General features: G+C 38.0%; 1 pseudogene; it reads right to left on the reverse strand.

Annotated features, from left to right (window-relative positions):
• Positions 1 to 3,476: 3,476 nt before the first annotated feature.
• LOC106742799 lies at positions 3,477 to 5,214 on the reverse strand (annotated as a pseudogene).
• Between the last annotated feature and the right edge of the window lie 1,278 nt (positions 5,215 to 6,492).

A 6,492-nucleotide genomic window follows, 5' to 3' on the forward strand; every position in this document is an offset into this window, starting at 1 on the left:
AATTACGGTACCGCCGGCATTAGCATTACCCAGTCGTGATGTATGACATGTCTGATACTGTCACGTAAGGTGTAACAAAATTCTCATTTACCAGCCATGTCGTATTCAAACGCGGAAGCTTGTGATATGATGCTTATTTTAGGTGAATGTGATGGTCAATTTAGAGCAGCTGCAAGATTGTGGCGAGAACGATACCCAGATCGCGCTCCTCATTCGTAAAAGTTTTTTCTCGCTTAGCTAACCGAATTACCAATAAAGGTATTCTTCAACCGGATCACAATAAAGGTAGACAAATTCGACGCCAAGTTAGAGATGAAAGGATGCCGGAGATTCTTGCATCCGCTCAATTGCATCCCTGCCATTCATTAAGACGTACAGAAAGAGATTCTGGAATTTATCGCAGCACGATCTGGCGAATTTTTCATGAAAACAAACAACCGTGGGGTCCTAATCTCTGTTGACACACACACATTCACACACACAAACACACAAACACACAAAGAGGTGTAAATTCGACCGTGCAACCTCCACCTTGGGTAATGCTAATGCCGGCGGTAATTTTCAATCCTCATAACTCGAAAAGTACTGATTAAAAAAACGTTTCATTATAGCGTTTTGGAAAGCTCTCGAGGTAAGCTACAAGAATGTGCATTGAAAAATGCGGGTTTCTATTTAAGAAATTAAAGGTGACCTTTACGTGATCTTCAAACGACTATCCAAGGTCAAACCAATGAAATCATCTTATGTGCCCCTCGAAGTCACAAAACTTTTGTCTGAAACATTTTTCTTTAAAATGTCGCGTTTACAAAAAAATCGGGTGAGACGGGTAGTCTGGGACACCCTGTATAGTATGATTTCCCACTGAAGTGTCTATAACGTAACTTTAACAGTTTTTACAGCGATGGTCAAACATGGTTGTGCAACGAAATCACTTCGCTTCTCCTTTAAGCTATTATTGGAAGTTTCTGGTTCAAAGCACAATTCAAATCAATTAATTGTTAATCGATAACGCTTTGTAGTAATTGTTTGATTTGATTTCAAAAACTCATAATACACAACGTTTTTCATATCCCAACAAATTTACATCAAAATCTTACTTCCATAGATGTTACGTTTTGGAGTCGATGTCGATGATTGGCTTAGACATTCCTACGACTTTTTACGCTTAAGATTTATTATAGTAGATCCATTTCTCATCGCAAGTTACAATTTGATATAAAAACTGTTTTATTTTGTGACTAGGAAGCAATGCATTGTAAATGGTTAAACGATTGGATAACCAATTCAGACAATTCATGCGGAATCCATTTGCCTTTTTTTTTATCTTGCCTGCTGCATATAAATGATTAGAAACGGTTGATGTATCAACATTTAACACTTTAGCTAATTCTTCATGCGTTTGAGTTGATTTTTCATTCAATAATGCTTGCATTTCGGCATCTTCGGGCTTTTTCGATTGACTTAAATGTTTCTAACCTTCCAAATCGAAATCACCTCTTTTAAATTGCCAATACCAATACTCACACGTTTTATATGATGAAGTATACTCAGAATAAGTTTCTGAGATGAATCGATGAACTTTGGCAGTCGTTTTCTTCGAATCAAAGTAGTAAAATTATAAATGACAAAAATTTCTTTATAACTTTTTATTTTCAATTACACTAAACCGTATGATTATGTTTAAGAATACACTGGAATTGTGTCAAGTAGTTGTAGAAATGTCTAAGCTTCGAAAGAACGTACTAATTTTAAAATTATCTTTAATAGATTTGTACCTGCAACCATCTATAATGAGCCCTCAAACATAACCGGAACTCCTAAATAACGGAATTCCTAAATAGTAAAATGCACCAAACAAACATATTATTTTATTTTTATATATTTTTTCTCTCAATGTACAACTGGAATTAGTCGAACAAATTAAATTATTATTTAATGGATGCGCAAAGTGCCATTGTCGAGACATGGAATTGCAATGTTTAATGCGTCTTATATAATATAGCAACTTGTGCATCGAGATATAATTCGAGTAAGTAGCAATATATTTTATCATTTTTCAGATACATGAACGAAATAATTAAATAAAAAACCGATGGACAATTACTTCCTTCAAATAGCTTCTTGATTATCAAACGTTCCGCTACATGCAGCAATATGGATTTAATGAAAATGTTCTCTCAGGCACATCATTTAAGTGTTTACATATTTAAAACCTCACAAGAGGTGTTAATGAATTTTTAATGAACTCCTTGATGAGAAAGCAAGAAAGATAGAGAAAGAGAGGGAGTGATAGAAGGGGGGGGGGGGGGGAAAGGAAATTGAAGGCAACAGAGTTCAAAGGTCGCCGGACGGAAATGTTAAAATTTAGATTTTCAGCATAGGATCGGGAGAAATTATGAAGAAGAAGGGATAGCTCCTGAATCTTCGCGAAGGATGGGTGTTATATATAGTACGCCCCTACATCCCGCAGCCCGCAGGCCGCACTAAAACATATTTATTAAAGCGTATTTAATTCGTACTTAATCCGGGAATAAACATATTTTATTTTACGTGAATGATCATGAACGCTTGTTGTGTTTATTCCTTTGTTAAATATTTTTTTGATTTTTCCTCTAAGAGGGGTATCTCCGGAGAGGGAAAAAATAACAAAGAAATAAAACGGTAATCACTTTCTAATTATTTTTGTGAATTATTATGATATAAAAATATAAATTAACGTTACAAAGAATAAATGGTTAAACCACCGGAGAAAAAAAAATATTTGGGGAAAAGGGCGGCGTCCGCGGCAAAGCTCGGAGTCCCAACAAGAAGGCTAAAGAAACATACGAAGAATCGATAAATAAATTGATAGTGGATTCGCATGTTTTGTCACTCCAGTCAATCGGATGCTGAGAGCGCAATAGTACTCGAAACACCCGGGTAAAGCATTGCATCGAAGGAAGAAAGAATTCTCTTTCGTGGTCACCAGTTTCCTCCGAGTCTCACCCGGTCTGAGTGGGAAAGAAGCGTACACCTAGACCATGGCGGGCAATTGCAGATTACCAAGGGAGCACGCACGAGGCAATCACTCGATATGTTCTAGCCCAGAATTAACGGCCACGTAGACCCTACACTGATGGATGCAATAGTCACCAAGGAAATAAAATGTACATGGTGTCCTCTACAGCTAGCGGATAAAGCCTAGAAACACTGAGACTTGCCAAAAAAGCGCACAGCGAGTCTAGCTAGTCATCAAAGAAGATCACTGAGCTCAACCAATGCCAAAGGGATTAACGCACAATGGCACATGTAAGCGAAACTCAAGAGACATCAAGCACTGTTCTCGATTTCATGACACATTAAAAATATAACAAATGTTTGACCTGGTCACGATGAGATTATATCAGTGAAACATGTATTGTATCAGGTCGTCAAGGAAGAAATTTGTAGAAAAAAGGGCAAAGTTGGTTGATAACTTACAAATATAAGGAATTATTTTATTCATCAAAGTACGCACCCATATTGTCTATACACTATTGCCATTTAAGCGGCAGGTTGTTCAGGCCAGTGGTATAAAACCCTGGCGGACGAGAGTCAATGAATTCCTAGAAGACCAGTTTTGCAGCATTGTCAGAATTAAATTGTTTTCCTACTAAGGCGTTGACTGCCACGGAACTTTTCACGATTCTTGTCTAAGAAGGCAATTTGATTTAATCAAGTAACGAAGCGACGAAATAACTCGTAGTTGGCGTCCTGGGCAAGTAAACAACCTACGTGATATCTCATAGTTGGCAGTCAACGTATTAAAAAGTTGTCTAAATTGCGGAAGAAGTGGTAGTCACTGGGGGCTAGGTGAATATGGAGTATGATGAAGAAGTTCCGACTGCAATTCCTGTAGTTTTGCCACAGTCATTTGTGCAGTGTGTGGTCTAGCGTTCTCATGCATTAAGATAGGAGTCGATCTGTTAACCAATCTAGGCTGTTTTTCTTTAAGTTTTGCATCATTTTGTCTAATTGTTTGTAATTTGTAATCCAATTTGTTGTAATATATTTCTGCTGTGATCGATGAACGAGGTTTCATGAAATCATAATAGATCACACTTGCGCTAGACCACTAAACTTTTACCATCAGCTTCTTTTCATGAATATTGCGCGTTGTAGTGGGTTCTGGTGATTCATCCTTGTCCAACCACTGTGCTGAACGTTTGCGATTGTCATATTGGATCAATTTCTCATCACAAGTGAGAATTCGATTCAAAAATGGATTAGATTTGTGACGAGAAAACAACATCAAGCAAGCTTCTAAACGCTTTTGTTTTTATTTTTCATACAGTTCATGTGGAATCCACTTATCCAAATTTTTCACTTTACCGATTTTAGCTAAATGAGTTAATATTGTTTGTTTGCTAACACCAAACTTCAACGATAATTCATAGGCACTCTGAGATGGGTCAGACTTAACTGTGACCTTTAGTTCTACATTATTGACCTTTGATTCTGGGCAACCGCGTGGCTCATATGTGAGGTCAAAGTTACCTGTACGAAATTTGGCGAACCAATTTGATACTGTCTGCTGCGTAGTAACAGACTAGTAGAGTAACACTAGAGCCAAATACACTATTAATGTTTCGCGCGGTCTGTGATGCCGTAGTTTCACGTAAGAACTCATGCTTTATAATAGTGCGAATTTCCAACCGTTCCATTTTCAACAAAATTAAGTTTTAAATAAAGGTTTTAATATTTTTTAGAGCTTACAATGATTTCTTTAAACAGATGAGATATGTAACTTTCCAACTAGAAAACAGAACGGTAATATATTAAGACAATGTCAAATAATAAGCTGTTACATTTGGCAATATTATTAACTACAAATTTCATCTTTGCCAACCTAATAATTGGGACTCATCAACCTGACAGCACGGCCGACAAGAGAACACGGACTCCCATCGCGTCATCGCTCACCGGCTCGAGCTCCTTTTAACACAATCTCCTCTCTCAAAGTAAGATACTGCACTTATAATATCTCATCGTTCCCGATTGTTATTATTATAGTCGATGCTGAAATCCCCTAACAGGGATCCACTTATGCAAGTCTCCGACTACGCCATTGATTGTGTAAACAAAACTACTAGGACTTAATTTTACAGTTTCGATCATCCTGTTCGTCGTCCTAGTCCTCGAGGTCGGTTGAGCTTCCTGTCCATAGTCTTTCACCATCTCCGTTGCTTGTACCATCCGTCTTATCGGAGACACCACTGAGTGGACATAACAGTTTTAACTTATTCACGGCTGCAACTGATCTGTGTCGTATCTTCCGTGCCTCTCCAGTGTAACCCACTATATAGCGATCATTTGGAAGCACCATTTTCACTACTATTGGGCCAATATACGGTGCCTGCAGTTTACGATTTGCTCCAGTAGTGGGTTGGTGCTTCATCACAACAAGATCACCCTCATGCGGCCGGTTCGTGCGGCCTTTTTACGCTTATCACAATAACGTTTCCGTTTCTCTTGTTCCTGCATATTCCTTTCTGCCGCAGCCTGTCTGACTGCTAAAATAATGCTCGATAATTGGCTCACCTCGTCTTGCAAAGAAGCATCTCCACATTGACGGGACTCAAAGCCAGATAGGAGCTGACTTGGCGTCTTTTCCGTAGACTTATTTACAATGTTGTTTATTGCGAGCATTGATTTCACTGCACATAGACTGCACTGAACTTTTTTATCTCAACGGTTTTTATCTTCCGCAGTCGTCAAAAGCGCATCTAGAATTTCGCGATTTAGTCGTTCTATTTGACCATTTGCTCGAGGCGTGGTGTTCAAAGTGATTTGATTGTGGGATATTATTTTCAACACAAAACAAAGAGAACTCTTTCGCAGTAAAGCAGCTCCCGCAATTTGAAACTAATATGGTGGCCACGCCATACGTATCAAAAATATCCTTGAAATAATTAATAACGTGTTTGGTACGTGTGTCTTTAACTGTCCGTAGAAACACATATTTTGTAAATGCATCAACACCAGCCAGGATATCCATATTTCCACGTCTTGGGAAACGGAACTAAGTGATCAACGTAAACGGTTCAAATGGACTCGGTGATCATCTTTATTGGATGCAAAAAGCTCTCTTTTCTGCCTGTGATCCGCTCATTATAATGACGAAAAAATACGAGGATGGGATGAAAAGTTTCCAGCCTGATAAAGAAAAACAACATTTTTCGTTTTTTTTTCGTTTCATTTTTCAACAAAATCTCTATCAAGATTTATACATTTTTCATAAGGGTGCTCTAATGCAGTGATAACATTTTTATAGCCCGATATATCAAGTCCCTCAAAATACTCATTTACAGCATATATGACTTTCTCGTTGGTCTCAAATTTTTTACCTCCGAGCCATTTTTTAATGTTAAGAAACAAATGATATTTGCTGGGGGCTAAATCTGGTGCATATGCTGGTTGGGGGAACAATTCAAACTTCAATTCCTTGATTTTAGCCATCGCAACGACCGACGA

Source organism: Dinoponera quadriceps, unplaced genomic scaffold, assembly GCF_001313825.1.
Source record: "Dinoponera quadriceps isolate SergipeBrazil2010 unplaced genomic scaffold, ASM131382v1 scaffold924, whole genome shotgun sequence".
NCBI lineage: Eukaryota > Metazoa > Arthropoda > Insecta > Hymenoptera > Formicidae > Dinoponera > Dinoponera quadriceps.